The following is a 26,401-nucleotide window of genomic DNA, read 5'->3' as shown; positions in this document are numbered from 1 at the left end:
AAGAAGGTGAGAGAGGGGTGAGACCTGGAGAGTATTGGGAATAGTGCCCAGTGGTCTGTAGAAGGTGCGAGATAGGTGGTATCTGGAGAGTATTGGGAATAGTGCCCAGAAGTCTGAAGAAGCTGAGAAAGAGGTGAGACCTGGAGAGTTTTGGGAATAGTGCCCAGAGTTTGTAGAAGGTGAGAGAGAGGTGAGACCTGTAGAGTATTGGGAATAGTTCCCAGATGTCTGAAGAAGGCGAGGGAGAGGTGAGACCTGGAGAGTATTGGGAATAGTGCCCAGAGGTCTGAAGGAGGTGAGACAGAGGTGAGACCTGGAGAGTATTGGGAATAGTGCCCAGAGGTCTGAAAACATTGTGAGAGAGATGAGACCTGGAGAGTATTGGGAATAGTGCCCAGAGGTCTGAAGAAGGTGTAGGGGAGGTGAGACTTGTAGAGTATTGGGAATAGTGCTCAGAGGTCTTAAGAAGGTGTGAGAGAGGTGAGACCTGGAGAATATTGGGAATAGTCCCTAGAGGTCTGAAGAAGGTGTGACAGAGGTGAGGCCTCGACAGTATTGGGAATAGTGCCAGAAGTCTGAACGGTAAGAGAGAGGTGAGACCTAGAGAGTATTGGGAAGAGTGCCCAGAGGTCTAGAGAGAGGTTAGACCTGGCGAGTATTGGGAATAGTGCCCAGAGGTCTGAAGAGGTTGTGAGAGAGGTGGGTTCTGGAGAGTATTGCGAATAGTGCCTAGAGGTCTGAAGAAGGTCTGAGAGAGGTGAGACCTGGAGAATATTGGGAATAGTCCCCAGAGGTCTGAAGAAGGTGTGCGAGAGGTGGTATCTGGAGAGTATTGGAGATAGTGCCCAGAGGTCTGAAGAAGGTGTGAGAGAGGTGGTATCTGGAGAGTATTGGGAATAGTGCCCAGAAGTCTGAAGGAGGTGAGAGAGGGATGAGACCTGGAGAGTATTGTGAATACTGCCCAGAGGTCTGAGGAAGGTGAGCGAGAGGTGAGACCTGGTGAGTCATGGGAATAATGCCCAGAGGTCTGAAGAAGGTGTGAGAGAGGTTGTATCTGGAGAGTATTGGGAATAGTGACCAGAAGTCTGTAGAAGGTGAGAGAGAGGTGAGACCTTGAGAGTATTGGGAATAGTGCCCAGAGGTCTGAAGAAGGTGCAAGAGAGGTGGTATCTGGAGAGTATTGGGACTAGTGCCCAGAGGTCTGAAGGAGGTGAGGGAAAGGTGAGACCTGGAGAGTATTGGGAATAGTGCCCAGAAGTCTGTAGAAGGTGAGAGAGAGGTGAGACCTTGAGAGTATTGGGAATAGTGCCCAGAGGTCTGTAGAAGGTGCAAGAGAGGTGGTATTTGGAGAGTATTGGGAATAGGGCCCAGAGGTCTGAAGGAGGTGAGGGAAAGGTGAGACCTGGAGAGTATTGGGAATAGTGCCCAGAAGTCTGTAGAAGGTGAGACAGAGGTGAGACCTGTAGAGTTTTGGGAATAGTGCCCAGAGGTCTGAAGGAGGTGAGGGAAAGGTGAGACCTGGAGAGTATTGGGAATAGTGCCCAGAAGTCTGTAGAAGGTGAGACAGAGGTGAGACCTGGAGAGTTTTGGGAATAGTGCCCAGAGGACTGAAAAAGGTGAGAGAGAGGTGAGACCTGGAGAGTATTTGGAATAGTGCCCAGAGGTCCGAAGGAGGTGAGACAGAGGAGAGACCTGGAAAGTATTGGGAATAGTGCCCAGATGTCTGTAGAAGGTGAGAGAGAGGTGAGACCTGGAGAGTATTGGGATTAGTGACCAGAGGTATGAAGAAGGTTAGAGAGAGGTGAGACCTGGAGAGTATTGGGAATAGTGCCGAGGTAGGAAGAAGGTGTGACAGAGATGAGGCCTGGACAGTATTGGGAATAGGGCTAGAGGTCCGAACGGTGAGAGAGAGGTGAGACCTGGAGAGTATTGGGACTAGTGCCCAGAGGTCTAGAGAGAGGTGAGGCCTGGCGAGTATTGGGAATAGTGCCCAGAGATCTGAAGAGGTTGTGAGACAGGTGGGTTCTGGAGAGTATTGGGAATAGTGCCCAGAGGTCTGAAGAAGGTGTGATAGAGGTGGTATCTGGAGAGTATTGGGAATGGTGCCCAGAGTTCTGAGGAAGTTGTGAGAGCGGTGGTATCTGGACAGTATTGGGAATAGTGCCCAGAGGTGTCAAGAAGGTGTGAGAGAGGTGGTATCTGGAGAGTATTGGGAATAGTGCCCAGAGGTCTGAATTAGGTGAGAGAGGGGTGAGACCTGGAGAGTATTGTGATACGCCCAGAGGTCTGAGGAAGGCGAGCGAGAGGTGAGACCTGGAGAGTATTGAGAATAGTGCCCAGAGGTCTGAAGGAGGAGAGACAGAGGTGAGACCTGGAGAGTATTGGGAATAGTGCCCAGAGGTCTGAAAAAGGCGTGAGAGAGATGAGCCCTGGATAGTATTGGGAATACTGCCCAGAGTTCCGAAGAAGGTGTGGGAGAGGTCAGACTTGTAGAGTATTGGAAATAGTGCCCAGAGGTCTGAAGAAGGTGTGACAGAGGTGAGGCCTGGACAGTATTGGGAATAGGGCCAGAGGTCTGAACGGGAGAGAGAGGTGAGACCTGGAGAGTATTGCGAATAGTGCCCAGAGGTCTAGAGAGAGGTGAGACCTGACTAGTATTGGGAAATGTGCCCAGAGGTCTGAAGAGGTTGTGAGACAGGTGGGTTCTGGAGAGTATTGGGAATAGTGCCCAGGGGTCTGAAGAAGGTCTGAGAGAGGTGAGACCTGGAGAATATTGGAAATAGTGCCCAGAGGTCTGAAGAAGGTGTGAGAGACGTGGGATCTGGAGAGTACTGGGAATAGTGCCCAGAGGTGTGATGAAGTGTGAGAGAGGGGGTATCTGGAGAGTATTGGGAACAGTGCCAGAGTTCTGAAGGAGGTGAGAGAGGGGTGTGACATGGAGAGTATTGTGAATACTGCCCAGAGGTCTGAGGAAGGTGAGCGAGAGGTGAGACCTGGCGAGTCATGGGAATAGTGCCCAGAGGTCTGAAGAAGGTGAGAGAGGGGTGAGACCTGGAGAGTATTGGGAATAGTGCCCAGAGGTCTGTAAAAGGTGAGAGAGAGGTGAGACCTGGAGAGTATTGGGAATAGTGCCCAGAGGTCTGAAGACGGTGTGAGAGAGGTGAGACCTGGAGAGTATTTGGAATAGTGCCCAGAGGTCTGAGGAAGGTGAGCGAGAGGTGAGACCTGGCGAGTCATGGGAATAGTGCCCAGACGTCTGAAGAAGGTGAGAGAGAGGTGAGACCTGGAGAATATTGGGAATAGTGCCCAGAGGTCTGAAGAAGGTGTGACAGAAGTGAGGCCTGGAGAGAATTCGGAATAGTGCCCAGATGTCTGGAGAGAGGTGATATCTGGCGAGTATTGGCAATAGTGCCCAGAGGTCTGAAGAAGTTGTGAAAGAAGTGGGATCTGGAGAGTATTGGGAATAGTGCCCAGAGGTCTGAAGAAGGTGAGCGAGAGGTGGTATCTGGAGAGTATTGGAAATAGTACCCAGAGGTCTGAAGAAGGTGTGAGAGAGGTGGTATCTGAAATGAATTGAGAATAGTGCCCAGAGGTCTGAAGAAGGTGTGAGAGAGGTGGTATCTGGAGAGTATTGGGAATAGTGCCCAGAGGTCTGAAGAAGGATAGAGAGAGGTGAGTCCTGGAGAGTATTGGGAATAGTGCCCAGACATCTGAATAGGTTGTGAGAGATGTTGTTTCTGGAGAGTATTGGGAATAGTGCCCAGAGGTCTGTCGAAGGTGAGAGAGAGGTGAGACCCCGAGAGTATTGGGAATAGTGCCCAGTGGTCTGTAGAAGGTGCGAGATAGGTGGTATCTGGAGAGTATTGGGAATAGTGCCCAGAAGTCTGAAGAAGGTGAGAAAGAGGTGAGACCTGGAGAGTTTTGGGAATAGTGCCCAGAGTTTGTAGAAGGTGAGAGAGAGGTGAGACCTGTAGAGTATTGGGAATAGTGCCCAGAGGTCTGAAGAAGGCGAGAGAAAGGTGAGACCTGGAGAGTATTGGGAAAGTGCCCATAGGTCTGAATGAGGTGAGACAGAGGTGAGACCTGGAGAGTATTGAGAATAGTGCCCAGAGGTCTGAAAAAGTTGTGAGAGAGATGAGACCTGGAGACTATTGGAAATAGGGCCCAGAGGTCTGAAGAAGGTGTGAGAGAGGTCGTATCTGAAGAGTATTGAGAATAGTGCCCAGAGTTCTGAAGAAGGTGTGAGAGAGGTGGTATCTGGAGAGTATTGGGAATAGTGCCCAGAGGTCTGAAGAAGGTGAGAGAGAGGTGAGTCCTGGAGAGTATTGGGAATAGTGCCCAGATGTCTGGAGAGAGGTGAGATCTGGTGAGTATTGGGAATAGTGCCCATACGTCTGAATATGTTGTGAGAGATGTTGTATCTGGAGTGTATTGGGAATAGTGCCCAGAGGTCTGTCGAAGGTGAGAGAGAGGTGAGACCCCGAGAGTATTGGGAATAGTGCCCAGTGGTCTGTAGAAGGTGCGAGATAGGTGGTATCTGGAGAGTATTGGGAATAGTGCCCAGAAGTCTGAAGAAGGTGAGAAAGAGGTGAGACCTGGAGAGTTTTGGGAATAGTGCCCAGAGTTTGTAGAAGGTGAGAGAGAGATGAGACCTGTAGAGTATTGGGAATAGTGCCCAGATGTCTGAAGAAGGCGAGGGAGAGGTGAGACCTGGAGAGTATTGGGAATAGTGCCCAGAGGTCTGAAGGAGGTGAGACAGAGGTGAGACCTGGAGAGTATTGGCAATAGTGCCCAGAGGTCTGAAAACGTTGTGAGAGAGATGAGACCTGGAGAGTATTGGGAATAGTGCCCAGAGGTCTGAAGAAGGTGTAGGGGAGGTGAGACTTGTAGAGTATTGGGAATAGTGCTCAGAGGTCTTAAGAAGGTGTGAGAGAGGTGAGACCTGGAGAATATTGGGAATAGTCCCTAGAGGTCTGAAGAAGGTGTGACAGAGGTGAGGCCTCGACAGTATTGGGAATAGTGCCAGAAGTCTGAACGGTAAGAGAGAGGTGAGACCTAGAGAGTATTGGGAATAGTGCCCAGATGTCTGAAGAAGGCGAGGGAGAGGTGAGACCTGGAGAGTATTGGCAATAGTGCCCAGAGGTCTGAAGGAGGTGAGACAGAGGTGAGACCTGGAGAGTATTGGGAATAGTGCCCAGAGGTCTGAAAACGTTGTGAGAGAGATGAGACCTGGAGAGTATTGGGAATAGTGCCCAGAGGTCTGAAGAAGGTGTAGGGGAGGTGAGACTTGTAGAGTATTGGGAATAGTGCTCAGAGGTCTTAAGAAGGTGTGAGAGAGGTGAGACCTGGAGAATATTGGGAATAGTTCCTAGAGGTCTGAAGAAGGTGTGACAGAGGTGAGGCCTCGACAGTATTGGGAATAGTGCCAGAAGTCTGAACGGTAAGAGAGAGGTGAGACCTAGAGAGTATTGGGAAGAGTGCCCAGAGGTCTAGAGAGAGGTTATACCTGGCGAGTATTGGGAATAGTGCCCAGAGGTCTGAAGAGGTTGTGAGAGAGGTGGGTTCTGGAGAGTATTGCGAATAGTGCCCAGAGGTCTGAAGAAGGTCTGAGAGAGGTGAGACCTGGAGAATATTGGGAACAGTCCCCAGAGGTCTGAAGAAGGTGTGCGAGAGGTGGTATCTGGAGAGTATTGGAGATAGTGCCCAGAGGTCTGAAGAAGGTGTGAGAGAGGTGGTATCTGGAGAGTATTGGGAATAGTGCCCAGAAGTCTGAAGGAGGTGAGAGAGGGATGAGACCTGGAGAGTATTGTGAATACTGGCCAGAGGTCTGAGGAAGGTGAGCGAGAGGTGAGACCTGGCGAGTCATAGGAATAGTGCCCAGAGGTCTGAAGAAGGTGTGAGAGAGGTTGTATCTGGAGAGTATTGGGAATAGTGCCCAGAAGTCTGTAGAAGGTGAGAGAGAGGTGAGACCTTGAGAGTATTGGGAATAGTGCCCAGAGGTCTGTAGAAGGTGCAAGAGAGATGGTATTTGGAGAGTATTGGGAATAGGGCCCAGAGGTCTGAAGGAGGTGAGGGAAAGGTGAGACCTGGAGAGTATTGGGAATAGTGCCCAGAGGTCTGTAGAAGGTGCAAGAGAGGTGGTATTTGGAGAGTATTGGGAATAGGGCCCAGAGGTCTGAAGGAGGTGAGGGAAAGGTGAGACCTGGAGAGTATTGGGAATAGTGCCCAGAAGTCTGTAGAAGGTGAGACATAGGTGAGACCTGTAGAGTTTTGGGAATAGTGCCCAGAGGTCTGTAGAAGGTGAGAGAGAGGTGAGAGCTGTAGAGTATTGGGAATAGTGCCCAGAGGTCTGAAGAATTCAAGAGAGAGGTGAGACCTGGAGAGTATTGGGAATAGTGCCCAGAGGTCTGAAGGAGGTGAGACAGAGGTGAGACCTGGAGAGTATTGGGAATAGTGCCCAGAGGTCTGAAAAAGGTGTGAGAGAGATGAGACCTGGAGAGTATTGGGAATAGTGCCCAGACGTCTGGAGAAGGTGTGAGAGAGGTGGGATCTGGAGAGTATTGGGAATAGTGCCCAGAGGTCTGTAGAAGGTGAGAGTGAGGTGAGACCTGTATTGTATTGGGAGTAGTGCCCAGAGGTCTGGAAAGGTGTGAGAGAGATGAGACCTGGAGAGTATTGGGAATAGTGCTCAGAGGTCTGAAGAAGGTGTGAGCGAGGTGAGACCTGGAGAATATTGGGAATAGTGACTAGAGGTCTGAAGAAGGTTTGACAGAGGTGAGGCCTGGAGAGTATTTGGAATAGTGCCCAGATGTCTGGAGAGAGGTGAGATCTGGCGAGTATTGGGAATAGTGCCCAGAGGTCTGAAGAGGTTGTGAGAGAAGTAGGATCTGGAGAGTATTGGGAATAGTGCACAGAGGTCTGAAGAAGGTAAGCGAGAGGTGGTATCTGGAGAGTATTGGAAATAGTGCCCAGAGGTCTGAAGAAGGTGTGAGAGAGGTGGTATCTGGGGAGTATTGGGAATAGTGCCCAGAGGTCTGAAGAAGGTGAGAGAGAGGTGAGACCTGGAGAGTATTGGGAATAGTGCCCAGATGTCTGGAGAGAGGTGCAATCTGGCGAGTATTGGGAATAGTGCCCAGAGGTCTGAAGAGGTTGTGAGAGATGTGGGATCTGGAGAGTATTGGGAATAGTGCCCAGAGGACTGAAGAAGGTGTGCGAGAGGTGGGAAACTGCAGAGTATTGGCAATAGTGGCCAGAGGTCTGTAGAAGGTGAGAGAGAGGTGAGACCTTGAGAGTATTGGGAATAGTGCCCAGAGGTCTGTAGAAGATGCGAGAGGGGTGGTATCTGGAGAGTATTGGGAATAGTGCCCAGAGATCTGAAGGAGGTGAGAGAGAGATGATATCTGTAGAGTATTGGGAATAGTGCCCAGAGTCTGTAGAAGGTGAGAGAGAGATGAGACCTGCAGAGTATTGGGAATAGTGCCCAGAGGTCTGAAGAAGGCGAGAGAAAGGTGAGACCTGGAGAGTATTGGGAAAGTGCCCAGAGGTCTGAAGAAGGTGTGGGAGAGGTGAGACTTGTAGAGTATTGGGAATAGTGCTCAGAGGTCTTAAGAAGGTGTGAGAGAGGTGGTATCTGGAGAGTATTGGGAATAGTGCGCAGAGGTCTGAAGAAGGTGTGAGAGAGGTGGTATCTGGAGAGTATTGGGAATAGTGCCCAGAGGTGTGAAGAAGGTGTGAGAGAGGTGGTATCTGGAGAGTATTGGGAATAGTGCCCAGAGGTCTGAAGGAGGTGAGAGAGGGGTGAGACCTGGAGAGTATTGTGAATACGCCCAGAGGTCTGAGGAAGGTGAGCGAGAGGTGAGACCTAGCGAGTCATGGGAATAGTGCCCAGAGGTCTGAAGAAGGTGTGAGAGAGGTTATATCTGGAGAGTATCGGGAATAGTTCCCAGAGGTCTGTAGAAGGTGAGAGAGAGGTGAGACCTTGAGAGTATTGGGAATAGTGCCCAGAGGTCTGAAGGAGGTGAGGGAAAGGTGAGACCAGGAGAGTATTAGGCATAGTGCCCAGAAGTCTGAAGAAGCTGAGACAGAGGTGAGACCTCGAGAGTTTTGGGAATAGTGCCCAGAGGTCTGTAGAAGGTGAGAGAGAGGTGAGACCTGGAGAGTATTGGGAATAGTGCCCAGAGGTCTGAAGAGGTTGTGAGACAGGTGGGTTCTGTAGAGTATTGGGAATAGTGCCCTGTGGTTTGAAGAAGGTGTGAGAGATTTGGGATCTGGAGAGTACTGGGAATAGTGCCCAGAGGTCTGAAGGAGGTGAGAGAGGGGTGAGACCTGGAGAGTATTGTGAATACTGCCCAGAGGTCTGAGGAAGGTGAGCGAGAGGTGTGACCTGGCGTGTCATGGGAATAGTACCCAGAGGTCTGAAGAAGGTGAGAGAGGGGGTGAGACCTGGAGAGTATTGGGAATAGTTCCCAGAGGTCTGTAAAAGGTGAGAGAGTAGTGAGACCTGGAGAGTATTGGGAATAGTGCCCAGAGGTCTGAAGACGTTGTGAGAGAGGTGAGACCTGGAGAGTATTGGGGATAGTGCCCAGAGGTCTGAGGAAGGTGAGCGAGAGATGGGACCTGGCGAGTCATGGGAATAGTGCCCAGATGTCTGAAGAAGGTGAGAGAGAGGTGACACCTGGAGAGTATTGGGTATAGTGCTCAGAGGTCTGAAGAAGGTGTGAGAGAGGTTGGATCTGGAGAGTATTGGGAATAGTTCCCAGGGGTTTGTAGAAGGTGAGAGAGAGGTGAGACCTGGAGAGTATTGGGAATAGTGCCCAGAGGTCTGTAGAAGGTGAGAGAGAGGTGAGACCTGGAGAGTATTGGGAATAGTGGCCAGAGGTCTGAAGAAGGTGAGACAGGGGTGAGACCTGGAGAGTATTGGGAATAGTGCCCAGAGGTCTGTAGACGGTGTGAGAGAGGTGGTATCTGGAGAGTATTGGGAATAGTTCCCAGAGGTCTGAAGTATGTGGGAGAAAGGTGGACCTGGAGCGTATTGGGAATAATTCCCAGAAATCTGAAGAAGGTGAGACAGAGGTGAGACCTGGAGAGTTTTGGGAATAGTGCCCAGAGGACTGAAAAAGGCGAGAGAGTGGTGAGACCTGGAGAGTATTTGGAATAGTGCCCAGAGGTCCGAAGGAGGTGAGACAGAGGAGAGACCTGGAAAGTATTGGGAATAGTGCCCAGATGTCTGTAGAAGGTGAGAGAGAGGTGAGACCTGGAGAGTATTGGGAATAGTGACCAGAGGTATGAAGAAGGTTAGAGAGAGGTGAGACCTGGAGAGTATTGGGAATAGTGCCCAGAGGTAGGAAGAAGGTGTGACAGAGATGAGGCCTGGACAGTATTGGGAATAGGGCTAGAGGTCCGAACGGTGAGAGAGAGGTGAGACCTGGAGAGTATTGGGACTAGTGCCCAGACGTCTAGAGAGAGGTGAGGCCTGGCGAGTATTGGGAATAGTGCCCAAAGATCTGAAGAGGTTGTGAGACAGGTGGGTTCTGGAGAGTATTGGGAATAGTGCCCAGAGGTCTGAAGAAGGTGTGATAGAGGTGGTATCTGGAGAGTATTTGGAATGGTGCCCAGAGTTCTGAAGAAGTTGTGAGAGTGGTGGTATCTGGACAGTATTGGGAATAGTGCCCAGAGGTGTCAAGAAGGTGTGAGAGAGGTGGTATCTGGAGAGTATTGGGAATAGTGCCCAGAGGTCTGAATTAGGTGAGAGAGGGGTGAGACCTGGAGAGTATTGTGATATGCCCAGAGGTCTGAGGAAGGTGAGCGAGAGGTGAGACCTGGCGAGTCATGGGAATAGTGCCCAGAGGTCTGAAGAAGGTGTGAGAGAGGTTGTATCTGGAAAGTATTGGAAATAGTGCCCAGAGGTCTGTAGAAGGTGAGAGAGAGGTGAGACCTTGACAGTATTGGGAATAGTGCCCAGAGGTCTGTAGAAGGTGCAAGAGAGGTGGTATCTGGAGAGTATTGGGAATAGTTCCCAAAGGTCTGAAGGAGGTGAGGGAAAGGTGAGTCCGGGAGAGTATTGGGAATAGTGCCTAGAAGTCTGAAGAAGGTGAGACAGAGGTGAGACCTGGAGAGTTTTGGGAATTGTGCCCAGAGGTCTGTAGAAGGTGAGAGAGAGGTGAGACCTGTATAGTATTGGGAATAGTGCCCAGAGGTCTGAAAGAGGTGAGACCTGGAGAGTATTGGGAATAGTGACCAGAGGTTTGAAAAAGGTGTGAGAGAGATGAGACCTGGAGAGTACTGGGAATAGTGCCCAGAGGTGTGATGAATTGTGAGAGAGGTGGATTCCGGAGAGTATTGGGAATGGTGCCCAGAGATCTGAAGGAGGTGAGGGAAAGGTGAGTCCGGGAGAGTATTGGGAATAGTGCCTAGAAGTCTGAAGAAGGTGAGACAGAGGTGAGACCTGGAGAGTTTTGGGAATTGTGCCCAGAGGTCTGTAGAAGGTGAGAGAGAGGTGAGACCTGTATAGTATTGGGAATAGTGCCCAGAGGTCTGAAAGAGGTGAGACCTGGAGAGTATTGGGAATAGTGACCAGAGGTTTGAAAAAGGTGTGAGAGAGATGAGACCTGGAGAGTACTGGGAATAGTGCCCAGAGGTGTGATGAATTGTGAGAGAGGTGGATTCCGGAGAGTATTGGGAATGGTGCCCAGAGGTCTGAAGGAGGTGAGAGAGGGGTGAGACCTGGAGAGTATTGTGAATACTGCCCAGAGGTCTGAGGAAGGTGAGCAAGAGGTGAGACCTGGAGAGTATTGGCAATAGTGCCCAGAGGTCTGAAGTCGGTGTGAGAGAGGTGAGACCTGGAGAGTATTGGGAATAGTGCCCAGAGGTCTGAGGAAGGTGAGCGAGAGGTGAGACCTGGCAAGTCATGGGAATAGTGCCCAGACGTCTGAAGAAGGTGAGAGAGAAGTGAGACCTGGAGAGTATTGGATATAGTGCTCAGAGGTCTGAAGAAGGTGTGAGAGAGCTTGGATCTGGAGAGTATTGGCAATAGTTCCGAGGGGTCTGTAGAAGGTGAGAGAGAGAGGTGAGACCTGGAGAGTATTGGGTATAGTGCCCAGAGGTCTGTAGAAGGTGAGAGAGAGGTGAGACCAGGAGAGTATTGGGAATAGTGCCCAGAGGTCTGTAGAAGGTGAGAGAGAGGTAAGAATTGTAGAGTATTGGGAATAGTGCCCAGAGGTCTGTATAAGGTGTGAGAGAGGTGGTATCTGGAGAGTATTGGGAATAGTTCCCAGAGGTCTGAAGTATGTGAGACAAAGGTGAGACCTGGAGAGTATTGGGAATAGTTCCCAAAAATCTGAAGAAGGTGAGACAGAGGTGAGACCTGGAGAGTTTTGGGAATAGTTCCCAGAGGTCTGTAGAAGGTGAGAGAGAGGTGAGACCTGTAGAGTATTGGGAATAGTGCCCAGAGGTCTGAAGAAGGCGAGCGAGAGGTGAGACCTGGAGAGTATTGAGAATAGTGCCCAGAGGTCTGAAGGAGGTGAGACAGAGGTGAGACCTGGAGAGTATTGGGAATAGTGCCCAGAGGTCTGAAAAAGGCGTGAGAGAGATGAGCCCTGGATAGTATTGGGAATACTGCCCAGAGTTCCGAAGAAGGTGTGGGAGATGTGAGACTTGTAGAGTATTGGGAATAGTGCCCAGAGGTCTGAAGAAGGTGTGACAGAGGTGAGGCCTGGACAGTATTGGGAATAGGGCCAGAGGTCTGAACGGTGAGAGAGAGGTGAGACCTGGAGAGTATTGGGAATAGTGCCCAGAGGTCTAGAGATATGTGAGACCTGACGAGTATTGGGAAATGTGCCCAGAGGTCTGAAGAGGTTGTGAGACAGGTGGGTTCTGGAGAGTATTGGGAATAGTGCCCAGAGGTCTGAAGAAGGTCTGAGAGAGGTGAGACCTGGAGAATATTGGAAATAGTGCCCAGAGGTCTGAAGAAGGTGTGAGAGACGTGGGATCTGGAGAGTACTGGGAATAGTGCCCAGAGGTGTGATGAAGTGTGAGAGAGGGGGTATCTGGAGAGTATTGGGAATAGTGCCAGAGTTCTGAAGGAGGTGAGAGAGGGGTGTGACATGGAGAGTATTGTGAATACTGCCCAGAGGTCTGAGGAAGGTGAGCGAGAGGTGAGACCTGGCGAGTCATGGGAATAGTGCCCAGAGGTCTGAAGAAGGTGAGAGAGGGGTGAGACCTGGAGAGTATTGGGAATAGTGCCCAGAGGTCTGTAAAAGGTGAGAGAGAGGTGAGACCTGGAGAGTATTGGGAATAGTGCCCAGAGGTCTGAGGAAGGTGAGCGAGAGGTGAGACCTGGCGAGTCATGGGAATAGTGCCCAGACGTCTGAAGAAGGTGAGAGAGAGGTGAGACCTGGAGAATATTGGGAATAGTGCCCAGAGGTCTGAAGAAGGTGTGACAGAAGTGAGGCCTGGAGAGAATTCGGAATAGTGCCCAGATGTCTGGAGAGAGGTGATATCTGGCGAGTATTGGGAATAGTGCCCAGAGGTCTGAAGAGGTTGTGAAAGAAGTGGGATCTGGAGAGTATTGGGAATAGTGCCCAGAGGTCTGAAGAAGGTGAGCGAGAGGTGGTATCTGGAGAGTATTGGAAATAGTGCCCAGAGGTCTGAAGAAGGTGTGAGAGAGGTGGTATCTGAAATGAATTGAGAATAGTGCCCAGAGGTCTGAAGAAGGTGTGAGAGAGGTGGTATCTGGAGAGTATTGGGAATAGTGCCCAGAGGTCTGAAGAAGGATAGAGAGAGGTGAGTCCTGGAGAGTATTGGGAATAGTGCCCAGACGTCTGAATAGGTTGTGAGAGATGTTGTTTCTGGAGAGTATTGGGAATAGTGCCCAGAGGTCTGTCGAAGGTGAGAGAGAGGTGAGACCCCGAGAGTATTGGGAATAGTGCCCAGTGGTCTGTAGAAGGTGCGAGATAGGTGGTATCTGGAGAGTATTGGGAATAGTGCCCAGAAGTCTGAAGAAGGTGAGAAAGAGGTGAGACCTGGAGAGTTTTGGGAATAGTGCCCAGAGTTTGTAGAAGGTGAGAGAGAGGTGAGACCTGTAGAGTATTGGGAATAGTGCCCAGAGGTCTGAAGAAGGCAAGAGAAAGGTGAGACCTGGAGAGTATTGGGAAAGTGCCCAGAGGTCTGAATGAGGTGAGACAGAGGTGAGACCTGGAGAGTATTGAGAATAGTGCCCAGAGGTCTGAAAAAGTTGTGAGAGAGATGAGACCTGGAGAGTATTGGAAATAGGGCCCAGAGGTCTGAAGAAGGTGTGAGAGAGGTGGTATCTGAAGAGTATTGAGAATAGTGCCCAGAGTTCTGAAGAAGGTGTGAGAGAGGTGGTATCTGGAGAGTATTGGGAATAGTGCCCAGAGGTCTGAAGAAGGTGAGAGAGAGGTGAGTCCTGGAGAGTATTGGGAATAGTGCCCAGATGTCTGGAGAGAGGTGAGATCTGGTGAGTATTGGGAATAGTGCCCAGACGTCTGAATAGGTTGTGAGAGATGTTGTATCTGGAGTGCATTGGGAATAATGCCCAGAGGTCTGTCGAAGATGAGAGAGAGGTGAGACCCCGAGAGTAATGGGAATAGTGCCCAGTGGTCTGTAGAAGGTGCGAGATAGGTGGTATCTGGAGAGTATTGGGAATAGTGCCCAGAAGTCTGAAGAAGGTGAGAAAGAGGTGAGACCTGGAGAGTTTTGGGAATAGTGCCCAGAGTTTGTAGAAGGTGAGAGAGAGGTGAGACCTGTAGAGTATTGGGAATAGTGCCCAGATGTCTGAAGAAGGCGAGGGAGAGGTGAGACCTGGAGAGTATTGGGAATAGTGCCCAGAGGTTTGAAGGAGGTGAGACAGAGGTGAGACCTGGAGAGTATTGGGAATAGTGCCCAGAGGTCTGAAAACGTTGTGAGAGAGATGAGACCTGGAGAGTATTGGGAATAGTGCCCAGAGGTCTGAAGAAGGTGTAGGGGAGGTGAGACTTGTAGAGTATTGGGAATAGTGCTCAGAGGTCTTAAGAAGGTGTGAGAGAGGTGAGACCTGGAGAATATTGGGAATAGTCCCAAGAGGTCTGAAGAAGGTGTGACAGAGGTGAGGCCTCGACAGTATTGGGAATAGTGCCAGAAGTCTGAACGGTAAGAGAGAGGTGAGACCTAGAGAGTATTGGGAAGAGTGCCCAGAGGTCTAGAGAGAGGTTAGACCTGGCAAGTATTGGGAATAGTGCCCAGAGGTCTGAAGAGGTTGTGAGAGAGGTGGGTTCTGGAGAGTATTGCGAATAGTGCCCAGAGGTCTGAAGAAGGTCTGAGAGAGGTGAGACCTGGAGAATATTGGGAATAGTCCCCAGAGGTCTGAAGAAAGTGTGCGAGAGGTGGTATCTGGAGAGTATTGGAGATAGTGCCCAGAGGTCTGAAGAAGGTGTGAGAGAGGTGGTATCTGGAGAGTATTGGGAATAGTGCCCAGAAGTCTGAAGAAGCTGAGACAGAGGTGAGACCTCGAGAGTTTTGGGAATAGTGCCCAGAGGTCTGTAGAAGGTGAGAGAGAGGTGAGACCTGGAGAGTATTGGGAATAGTGCCCAGAGGTCTGAAGAGGTTGTGAGACAGGTGGGTTCTGTAGAGTATTGGGAATAGTGCCCTGTGGTTTGAAGAAGGTGTGAGAGATTTGGGATCTGGAGAGTACTGGGAATAGTGCCCAGAGGTCTGAAGGAGGTGAGAGAGGGGTGAGACCTGGAGAGTATTGTGAATACTGCCCAGAAGTCTGAGGAAGGTGAGCGAGAGGTGTGACCTGGCGTGTCATGGGAATAGTACCCAGAGGTCTGAAGAAGGTGAGAGAGGGGGTGAGACCTGGAGAGTATTGGGAATAGTTCCCAGAGGTCTGTAAAAGGTGAGAGAGTAGTGAGACCTGGAGAGTATTGGGAATAGTGCCCAGAGGTCTGAAGACGTTGTGAGAGAGGTGAGACCTGGAGAGTATTGGGGATAGTGCCCAGAGGTCTGAGGAAGGTGAGCGAGAGATGGGACCTGGCGAGTCATGGGAATAGTGCCCAGATGTCTGAAGAAGGTGAGAGAGAGGTGACACCTGGAGAGTATTGGGTATAGTGCTCAGAGGTCTGAAGAAGGTGTGAGAGAGGTTGGATCTGGAGAGTATTGGGAATAGTTCCCAGGGGTTTGTAGAAGGTGAGAGAGAGGTGAGACCTGGAGAGTATTGGGAATAGTGCCCAGAGGTCTGTAGAAGGTGAGAGAGAGGTGAGACCTGGAGAGTATTGGGAATAGTGGCCAGAGGTCTGAAGAAGGTGAGACAGGGGTGAGACCTGGAGAGTATTGGGAATAGTGCCCAGAGGTCTGTAGACGGTGTGAGAGAGGTGGTATCTGGAGAGTATTGGGAATAGTTCCCAGAGGTCTGAAGTATGTGGGAGAAAGGTGGACCTGGAGCGTATTGGGAATAATTCCCAGAAATCTGAAGAAGGTGAGACAGAGGTGAGACCTGGAGAGTTTTGGGAATAGTGCCCAGAGGACTGAAAAAGGCGAGAGAGTGGTGAGACCTGGAGAGTATTTGGAATAGTGCCCAGAGGTCCGAAGGAGGTGAGACAGAGGAGAGACCTGGAAAGTATTGGGAATAGTGCCCAGATGTCTGTAGAAGGTGAGAGAGAGGTGAGACCTGGAGAGTATTGGGAATAGTGACCAGAGGTATGAAGAAGGTTAGAGAGAGGTGAGACCTGGAGAGTATTGGGAATAGTGCCCAGAGGTAGGAAGAAGGTGTGACAGAGATGAGGCCTGGACAGTATTGGGAATAGGGCTAGAGGTCCGAACGGTGAGAGAGAGGTGAGACCTGGAGAGTATTGGGACTAGTGCCCAGACGTCTAGAGAGAGGTGAGGCCTGGCGAGTATTGGGAATAGTGCCCAAAGATCTGAAGAGGTTGTGAGACAGGTGGGTTCTGGAGAGTATTGGGAATAGTGCCCAGAGGTCTGAAGAAGGTGTGATAGAGGTGGTATCTGGAGAGTATTGGGAATGGTGCCCAGAGTTCTGAAGAAGTTGTGAGAGCGGTGGTATCTGGACAGTATTGGGAATAGTGCCCAGAGGTGTCAAGAAGGTGTGAGAGAGGTGGTATCTGGAGAGTATTGGGAATAGTGCCCAGAGGTCTGAATTAGGTGAGAGAGGGGTGAGACCTGGAGAGTATTGTGATATGCCCAGAGGTCTGAGGAAGGTGAGCGAGAGGTGAGACCTGGCGAGTCATGGGAATAGTGCCCAGAGGTCTGAAGAAGGTGTGAGAGAGGTTGTATCTGGAAAGTATTGGAAATAGTGCCCAGAGGTCTGTAGAAGGTGAGAGAGGGGTGAGACCTTGACAGTATTGGGAATAGTGCCCAGAGGTCTGTAGAAGGTGCAAGAGAGGTGGTATCTGGAGAGTATTGGGAATAGTTCCCAAAGGTCTGAAGGAGGTGAGGGAAAGGTGAGTCCGGGAGAGTATTGGGAATAGTGCCTAGAAGTCTGAAGAAGGTGAGACAGAGGTGAGACCTGGAGAGTTTTGGGAATTGTGCCCAGAGGTCTGTAGAAGGTGAGAGAGAGGTGAGACCTGTATAGTATTGGGAATAGTGCCCAGAGGTCTGAAAGAGGTGAGACCTGGAGAGTATTGGGAATAGTGACCAGAGGTTTGAAAAAGGTGTGAGAGAGATGAGACCTGGAGAGTACTGGGAATAGTGCCCAGAGGTGTGATGAATTGTGAGAGAGGTGGATTCCGGAGAGTATTGGGAATGGTGCCCAGAGGTCTGAAGGAGGTGAGGGAAAGGTGAGTCCGGGAGAGTATTGGGAATAGTGCCCAGAAGTCTGAAGAAGGTGAGACAGAGGTGAGACCTGGAGAGTTTTGGGAATTGTGCCCAGAGGTCTGTAGAAGGTGAGAGAGAGGTGAGACCTGTATAGTATTGGGAATAGTGCCCAGAGGTCTGAAAGAGGTGAGACCTGGAGAGTATTGGGAATAGTGACCAGAGGTTTGAAAAAGGTGTGAGAGAGATGAGACCTGGATAGTACTGGGAATAGTGCCCAGAGGTGTGATGAATTGTGAGAGAGGTGGATTCCGGAGAGTATTGGGAATGGTGCCCAGAGGTCTGAAGGAGGTGAGAGAGGGGTGAGACCTGGAGAGTATTGTGAATACTGCCCAGAGGTCTGAGGAAGGTGAGCAAGAGGTGAGACCTGGAGAGTATTGGCAATAGTGCCCAGAGGTCTGAAGGCGGTGTGAGAGAGGTGAGACCTGGAGAGTATTGGGAATAGTGCCCAGAGGTCTGAGGAAGGTGAGCGAGAGGTGAGACCTGGCAAGTCATGGGAATAGTGCCCAGACGTCTGAAGAAGGTGAGAGAGAAGTGAGACCTGGAGAGTATTGGATATAGTGCTCAGAGGTCTGAAGAAGGTGTGAGAGAGCTTGGATCTGGAGAGTATTGGCAATAGTTCCGAGGGGTCTGTAGAAGGTGAGAGAGAGAGGTGAGACCTGGAGAGTATTGGGTATAGTGCCCAGAGGTCTGTAGAAGGTGAGAGAGAGGTGAGACCTGGAGAGTATTGGGTATAGTGCCCAGAGGTCTGTAGAAGGTGAGAGAGAGGTGAGACCAGGAGAGTATTGGGTATAGTGCCCAGAGGTCTGTAGAAGGTGAGAGAGAGGTGAGACCAGGAGAGTATTGGGAATAGTGCCCAGAGGTCTGTATAAGGTGTGAGAGAGGTGGTATCTGGAGAGTATTGGGAATAGTTCCCAGAGGTCTGAAGTATGTGAGACAAAGGTGAGACCTGGAGAGTATTGGGAATAGTTCCCAAAAATCTGAAGAAGGTGAGACAGAGGTGAGACCTGGAGAGTTTTGGGAATAGTTCCCAGAGGTCTGTAGAAGGTGAGAGAGAGGTGAGACCTGTAGAGTATTGGGAATAGTGCCCAGAGGTCTGAAGAAGGCGAGCGAGAGGTGAGACCTGGAGAGTATTGAGAATAGTGCCCAGAGGTCTGAAGGAGGTGAGACAGAGGTGAGACCTGGAGAGTATTGGGAATAGTGCCCAGAGGTCTGAAAAAGGCGTGAGAGATGAGCCCTGGATAGTATTGGGAATACTGCCCAGAGTTCCGAAGAAGGTGTGGGAGATGTGAGACTTGTAGAGTATTGGGAATAGTGCCCAGAGGTCTGAAGAAGGTGTGACAGAGGTGAGGCCTGGACAGTATTGGGAATAGGGCCAGAGGTCTGAACGGTGAGAGAGAGGTGAGACCTGGAGAGTATTGGGAATAGTGCCCAGAGGTCTAGAGATATGTGAGACCTGACGAGTATTGGGAAATGTGCCCAGAGGTCTGAAGAGGTTGTGAGACAGGTGGGTTCTGGAGAGTATTGGGAATAGTGCCCAGAGGTCTGAAGAAGGTCTGAGAGAGGTGAGACCTGGAGAATATTGGAAATAGTGCCCAGAGGTCTGAAGAAGGTGTGAGAGACGTGGGATCTGGAGAGTACTGGGAATAGTGCCCAGAGGTGTGATGAAGTGTGAGAGAGGGGGTATCTGGAGAGTATTGGGAATAGTGCCAGAGTTCTGAAGGAGGTGAGAGAGGGGTGTGACATGGAGAGTATTGTGAATACTGCCCAGAGGTCTGAGGAAGGTGAGCGAGAGGTGAGACCTGGCGAGTCATGGGAATAGTGCCCAGAGGTCTGAAGAAGGTGAGAGAGGGGTGAGACCTGGAGAGTATTGGGAATAGTGCCCAGAGGTCTGTAAAAGGTGAGAGAGAGGTGAGACCTGGAGAGTATTGGGAATAGTGCCCAGAGGTCTGAAGACGGTGTGAGAGAGGTGAGACCTGGAGAGTATTTGGAATAGTGCCCAGAGGTCTGAGGAAGGTGAGCGAGAGGTGAGACCTGGCGAGTCATGGGAATAGTGCCCAGACGTCTGAAGAAGGTGAGAGAGAGGTGAGACCTGGAGAATATTGGGAATAGTGCCCAGAGGTCTGAAGAAGGTGTGACAGAAGTGAGGCCTGGAGAGAATTCGGAATAGTGCCCAGATGTCTGGAGAGAGGTGATATCTGGCGAGTATTGGGAATAGTGCCCAGAGGTCTGAAGAGGTTGTGAAAGAAGTGGGATCTGGAGAGTATTGGGAATAGTGCCCAGAGGTCTGAAGAAGGTGAGCGAGAGGTGGTATCTGGAGAGTATTGGAAATAGTGCCCAGAGGTCTGAAGAAGGTGTGAGAGAGGTGGTATCTGAAATGAATTGAGAATAGTGCCCAGAGGTCTGAAGAAGGTGTGAGAGAGGTGGTATCTGGAGAGTATTGGGAATAGTGCCCAGAGGTCTGAAGAAGGATAGAGAGAGGTGAGTCCTGGAGAGTATTGGGAATAGTGCCCAGACGTCTGAATAGGTTGTGAGAGATGTTGTTTCTGGAGAGTATTGGGAATAGTGCCCAGAGGTCTGTCGAAGGTGAGAGAGAGGTGAGACCCCGAGAGTATTGGGAATAGTGCCCAGTGGTCTGTAGAAGGTGCGAGATAGGTGGTATCTGGAGAGTATTGGGAATAGTGCCCAGAAGTCTGAAGAAGGTGAGAAAGAGGTGAGACCTGGAGAGTTTTGGGAATAGTGCCCAGAGTTTGTAGAAGGTGAGAGAGAGGTGAGACCTGTAGAGTATTGGGAATAGTGCCCAGAGGTCTGAAGAAGGCAAGAGAAAGGTGAGACCTGGAGAGTATTGGGAAAGTGCCCAGAGGTCTGAATGAGGTGAGACAGAGGTGAGACCTGGAGAGTATTGAGAATAGTGCCCAGAGGTCTGAAAAAGTTGTGAGAGAGATGAGACCTGGAGAGTATTGGAAATAGGGCCCAGAGGTCTGAAGAAGGTGTGAGAGAGGTGGTATCTGAAGAGTATTGAGAATAGTGCCCAGAGTTCTGAAGAAGGTGTGAGAGAGGTGGTATCTGGAGAGTATTGGGAATAGTGCCCAGAGGTCTGAAGAAGGTGAGAGAGAGGTGAGTCCTGGAGAGTATTGGGAATAGTGCCCAGATGTCTGGAGAGAGGTGAGATCTGGTGAGTATTGGGAATAGTGCCCAGACGTCTGAATAGGTTGTGAGAGATGTTGTATCTGGAGTGCATTGGGAATAATGCCCAGAGGTCTGTCGAAGGTGAGAGAGAGGTGAGACCCCGAGAGTAATGGGAATAGTGCCCAGTGGTCTGTAGAAGGTGCGAGATAGGTGGTATCTGGAGAGTATTGGGAATAGTGCCCAGAAGTCTGAAGAAGGTGAGAAAGAGGTGAGACCTGGAGAGTTTTGGGAATAGTGCCCAGAGTTTGTAGAAGGTGAGAGAGAGGTGAGACCTGTAGAGTATTGGGAATAGTGCCCAGATGTCTGAAGAAGGCGAGGGAGAGGTGAGACCTGGAGAGTATTGGGAATAGTGCCCAGAGGTTTGAAGGAGGTGAGACAGAGGTGAGACCTGGAGAGTATTGGGAATAGTGCCCAGAGGTCTGAAAACGTTGTGAGAGAGATGAGACCTGGAGAGTATTGGGAATAGTGCCCAGAGGTCTGAAGAAGGTGTAGGGGAGGTGAGACTTGTAGAGTATTGGGAATAGTGCTCAGAGGTCTTAAGAAGGTGTGAGAGAGGTGAGACCTGGAGAATATTGGGAATAGTCCCAAGAGGTCTGAAGAAGGTGTGACAGAGGTGAGGCCTCGACAGTATTGGGAATAGTGCCAGAAGTCTGAACGGTAAGAGAGAGGTGAGACCTAGAGAGTATTGGGAAGAGTGCCCAGAGGTCTAGAGAGAGGTTAGACCTGGCGAGTATTGGGAATAGTGCCCAGAGGTCTGAAGAGGTTGTGAGAGAGGTGGGTTCTGGAGAGTATTGCGAATAGTGCCCAGAGGTCTGAAGAAGGTCTGAGAGAGGTGAGACCTGGAGAATATTGGGAATAGTCCCCAGAGGTCTGAAGAAAGTGTGCTAGAGGTGGTATCTGGAGAGTATTGGAGATAGTGCCCAGAGGTCTGAAGAAGGTGTGAGAGAGGTGGTATCTGGAGAGTATTGGGAATAGTGCCCAGAAGTCTGAAGGAGGTGAGAGAGGGATGAGACCTGGAGAGTATTGTGAATACTGCCCAGAGGTCTGAGGAAGGTGAGCGAGAGGTGAGACCTGGCGAGTCATAGGAATAGTGCCCAGAGGTCTGAAGAAGGTGTGAGAGAGGTTGTATCTGGAGAGTATTGGGAATAGTGCCCAGAAGTCTGTAGAAGGTGAGAGAGAGGTGAGACCTTGAGAGTATTGGGATTAGTGCCCAGAGGTCTGTAGAAGGTGCAAGAGAGGTGGTATTTGGAGAGTATTGGGAATAGGGCCCAGAGGTCTGAAGGAGGTGAGGGAAAGGTGAGACCTGGAGAGTATTGGGAATAGTGCCCAGACGTCTATAGAAGGTGAGACAGAGGTGAGACCTGTAGAGTTTTGGGAATAGTGCCCAGAGGTCTGTAGAAGGTGAGAGAGAGGTGAGAGCTGTAGAGTATTGGGAATAGTGCCCAGAGGTCTGAAGAATTCGAGAGAGAGGTGAGACCTGGAGAGTATTGGGAATAGTGCCCAGAGGTCTGAAGGAGGTGAGACAGAGGTGAGACCTGGAGAGTATTGGGAATAGTGCCCAGAGGTCTGAAAAAGGTGTGAGAGAGATGAGACCTGGACAGTATTGGGGATAGTGCCCAGACGTCTGGAGAAGGTGAGAGAGAGGTGAGTCCTGGAGAGTATTGGGAATAGTGCCCAGATGTCTGGAGAGAGGTGAGATCTGGTGAGTATTGGGAATCGTGCCCAGACGTCTGAATAGGTTGTGAGAGATGTTGTATCTGGAGTGTATTGGGAATAATGCCCAGAGGTCTGTCGAAGATGAGAGAGAGGTGAGACCCCGAGAGTAATGGGAATAGTGCCCAGTGGTCTGTAGAAGGTGCGAGATAGGTGGTATCTGGAGAGTATTGGGAATAGTGCCCAGAAGTCTGAAGAAGGTGAGAAAGAGGTGAGACCTGGAGAGTTTTGGGAATAGTGCCCAGAGTTTGTAGAAGGTGAGAGAGAGGTGAGACCTGTAGAGTATTGGGAATAGTGCCCAGATGTCTGAAGAAGGCGAGGGAGAGGTGAGACCTGGAGAGTATTGGGAATAGTGCCCAGAGGTTTGAAGGAGGTGAGACAGAGGTGAGACCTGGAGAGTATTGGGAATAGTGCCCAGAGGTCTGAAAACGTTGTGAGAGAGATGAGACCTGGAGAGTATTGGGAATAGTGCCCAGAGGTCTGAAGAAGGTGTAGGGGAGGTGAGACTTGTAGAGTATTGGGAATAGTGCTCAGAGGTCTTAAGAAGGTGTGAGAGAGGTGAGACCTGGAGAATATTGGGAATAGTCCCAAGAGGTCTGAAGAAGGTGTGACAGAGGTGAGGCCTCGACAGTATTGGGAATAGTGCCATGAACGGTAAGAGAGAGGTGAGACCTAGAGAGTATTGGGAAGAGTGCCCAGAGGTCTAGAGAGAGGTTAGACCTGGCGAGTATTGGGAATAGTGCCCAGAGGTCTGAAGAGGTTGTGAGAGAGGTGGGTTCTGGAGAGTATTGCGAATAGTGCCCAGAGGTCTGAAGAAGGTCTGAGAGAGGTGAGACCTGGAGAATATTGGGAATAGTCCCCAGAGGTCTGAAGAAAGTGTGCGAGAGGTGGTATCTGGAGAGTATTGGAGATAGTGCCCAGAGGTCTGAAGAAGGTGTGAGAGAGGTGGTATCTGGAGAGTATTGGGAATAGTGCCCAGAAGTCTGAAGGAGGTGAGAGAGGGATGAGACCTGGAGAGTATTGTGAATACTGCCCAGAGGTCTGAGGAAGGTGAGCGAGAGGTGAGACCTGGCGAGTCATAGGAATAGTGCCCAGAGGTCTGAAGAAGGTGTGAGAGAGGTTGTATCTGGAGAGTATTGGGAATAGTGCCCAGAAGTCTGTAGAAGGTGAGAGAGAGGTGAGACCTTGAGAGTATTGGGATTAGTGCCCAGAGGTCTGTAGAAGGTGCAAGAGAGGTGGTATGTGGAGAGTATTGGGAATAGGGCCCAGAGGTCTGAAGGAGGTGAGGGAAAGGTGAGACCTGGAGAGTATTGGGAATAGTGCCCAGAAGTCTATAGAAGGTGAGACAGAGGTGAGACCTGTAGAGTTTTGGGAATAGTGCCCAGAGGTCTGTAGAAGGTGAGAGAGAGGTGAGAGCTGTAGAGTATTGGGAATAGTGCCCAGAGGTCTGAAGAATTCGAGAGAGAGGTGAGACCTGGAGAGTATTGGGAATAGTGCCCAGAGGTCTGAAGGAGGTGAGACAGAGGTGAGACCTGGAGAGTATTGGGAATAGTGCCCAGAGGTCTGAAAAAGGTGTGAGAGAGATGAGACCTGGACAGTATTGGGGATAGTGCCCAGACGTCTGGAGAAGGTGTGAGAGAGGTGGGATCTGGAGAGTATTGGGAATAGTGCCCAGAGGTCTGTAGAAGGTGAGAGTGAGGTGAGACCTGTAGAGTATTGGGAATAGTGCCCAGAGGTCTGGAAAGGTGTGAGAGAGATGAGACCTGGAGAGTATTGGGAATAGTGCTCAGAGGTCTGAAGAAGGTGTGAGCGAGGTGAGACCTGGAGAATATTGGGAATAGTGACTAGAGGTCTGAAAAAGGTTTGACAGAGGTGAGGCCTGGAGAGTATTTGGAATAGTGCCCAGAGGTCTGAAGAGGTTGTGAGAGAAGTAGGATCTGGAGAGTATTGCGAATAGTGCCCAGAGGTCTGAAGAAGGTGAGCGAGAGGTGGTATCTGGAGAGTATTGGAAATAGTGCCCAGAGGTCTGAAGAAGGTGTGAGAGAGGTGGTATCTGAAGAGTATTGGGAATGGTGCCCAGAGGTCTGAAGAAGGTGTGAGAGAGGTGGTATCTGGGGAGTATTGGGAATAGTGCCCAGAGGTCTGAAGTAGGTGAGAGAGAGGTGAGACCTGGAGAGTATTGGGAATAGTGCCCAGATGTCTGGAGAGAGGTGCGATCTGGCGAGTATTGGGAATAGTGCCCAGAGGTCTGAAGAGGTTGTGAAAGATGTTGAATCTGGAGAGTATTGGGAATAGTGCCCAGAGATCTGAAGGAGGTGAGAGAAAGGTGAGACCTGGAGAGTATTGGGAATAGTGCCCAGAGGTCTGAATGAGGTGTGACAGAGGTGAGACCTGGAGAGTATTAGGAATAGTGCCCAGAGGTCTGAAAAAGTTGTGAGAAAGATGAGACCTGGAGAGTACTGGGAATAGTGCCCAGAGGTCTGAAGAAGGCGAGAGAAAGGTGAGACCTGGAGAGTATTGGGAATAGTGCCCAGAGGTCTGAATGAGGTGTGACAGAGGTGAGACCTGGAGAGTATTAGGAATAGTGCCCAGAGGTCTGAAAAAGTTGTGAGAAAGATGAGACCTGGAGAGTACTGGGAATAGTGCCCAGAGGTCTGAAGAAGGTGTGGGAGAGGTGAGACTTGTAGATTATTGGGAATAGTGCTCAGAGGTCTTAATAAGGTGTTCAAGAGGTGAGACCTGGAGAAAATTAGGAATAGTGCCAGAGGTCTGAATGGTGAGAGAGTGGTGAGACCTCGAGAGTATTGGGAAGAGTGCCCAGAGGTCTTGAGAGAGGTGAGACCTGGCGAGTAGTCGGAATAGTGCCCAGAGGTCTGAAGAGGTTGTGAGAGAGGTGGGTTCGGGAGAGTATTGGAGATAGTGCCCAGAGGTCTGAAGAAGGTGTGATAGAGGTGGTATCTGGAGAGTATTGACAATAGTGGCCTGAGGTCTGTAGAAGGTGAGAGAGAGGTGAGACCTTGAGAGTATTGGGAATAGTGCCCAGAGGTCTGAAGAGGTTGTGAGAGAGGTGGGTTCTGGAGAGTATTGGGAATAGTGCCCAAAGGTCTGAAGAAGGTCTGAGAGAGGTGAGACCTGGACAATATTGGGAATAGTCCCCAAGGTCTGAAGAAGGTGTGCGAGAGGTGGTATCTGGAGAGTATTGGGAATAGTGCCCAGAGGACTGAAGAAGGTGAGCGAGAGGTGGTATCTGGAGAGTATTGGCAATAGTGGCCAGAGGTCTGTAGAAGGTGAGAGAGAGGTGAGACCTTGAGAGTATTGGGAATAGTGCCCAGAGGTCTGTAGAAGGTGCAAGAGGGGTGGTATCTGGAGAGTATTGGGAATAGTGCCCAGAGATCTGAAATAGGTGAGGGAAGGTTAAGACCTGGAGAGTATTGGGAATAGTGCCCAGAGTCTGTAGAAGGTGAGAGAGAGATGAGACCTGTAGAGTATTGGGAATAGTGCCCAGGGGTCTGAAGAAGGTGAGAGAAAGGTGAGACCTGGAGAGTATTGGGAAAATGCCCAGAGGTCTGAATGAGGTGAGACAGAGGTGAGACCTGGAGAGTATTGGGAATAGTGCCCAGAGGTCTGAAAAAATTGTGAGAGAGATGATACCTGGAGAGTATTGGGAATAGTGCCCAGAGTTTGTAGAAGGTGAGAGAGAGGTGAGACCTGTAGAGTATTGGGAATAGTGCCCAGATGTCTGAAGAAGGCGAGGGAGAGGTGAGACCTGGAGAGTATTGGGAATAGTGCCCAGAGGTCTGAAGGAGGTGAGACAGAGGTGAGACCTGGAGAGTATTGGGAATAGTGCCCAGAGGTCTGAAGAAGGTGTAGGGGAGGTGAGACTTGTAGAGTATTGGGAATAGTGCTCAGAGGTCTTAAGAAGGTGTGAGAGAGGTGAGACCTGGAGAATATTGGGAATAGTCCCTAGAGGTCTGAAGAAGGTGTGGCAGAGGTGAGGCCTCAACAGTATTGGGAATAGTGCCAGAAGTCTGAATGGTAAGAGAGAGGTGAGACCTAGAGAGTATTGGGAAGAGTGCCCAGAGGTCTAGAGAGAGGTTAGACCTGGCGAGTATTGGGAATAGTGCCCAGAGGTCTGAAGAGGTTGTGAGAGAGGTGGGTTCTGGAGAGTATTGCGAATAGTGCCCAGAGGTCTGAAGAAGGTCTGAGAGAGGTGAGACCTGGAGAATATTGGGAATAGTCCCCAGAGGTCTGAAGAAGGTGTGAGAGAGGTGGTATCTGGAGAGTATTGGGAATAGTGCCCAGAAGTCTGAAGGAGGTGAGAGAGGGATGAGACCTGGAGAGTATTGTGAATACTGCCCAGAGGTCTGAGGAAGGTGAACGAGAGGTGAGACCTGGCGAGTCATGGGAATAGTGCTCAGAGGTCTGAAGAAGGTGTGATAGAGGTTGTATCTGGAGAGTATTGGGAATAGTGCCCAGAAGTCTGTAGAAGGTGAGAGAGAGGTGAGACCTTGAGAGTATTGGGAATAGTGCCCAGAGGTCTGTCGAAGGTGCAAGAGAGGTGGTATTTGGAGAGTATTGGGAATAGGGCCCAGAGGTCTGAAGGAGGTGAGGGAAAGGTGAGACCTGGAGAGTATTGGGAATAGTGCCCAGAAGTCTGTAGAAGGTGAGACAGAGGTGA

Source organism: Ambystoma mexicanum, chromosome 3q (genome assembly GCF_040938575.1).
Source record: "Ambystoma mexicanum isolate Mex_15411 chromosome 3q, UKY_AmexF1_1, whole genome shotgun sequence".
NCBI classification, from domain to species: domain Eukaryota; kingdom Metazoa; phylum Chordata; class Amphibia; order Caudata; family Ambystomatidae; genus Ambystoma; species Ambystoma mexicanum.
Note: the sequence above shows the minus strand (reverse complement) of the source record.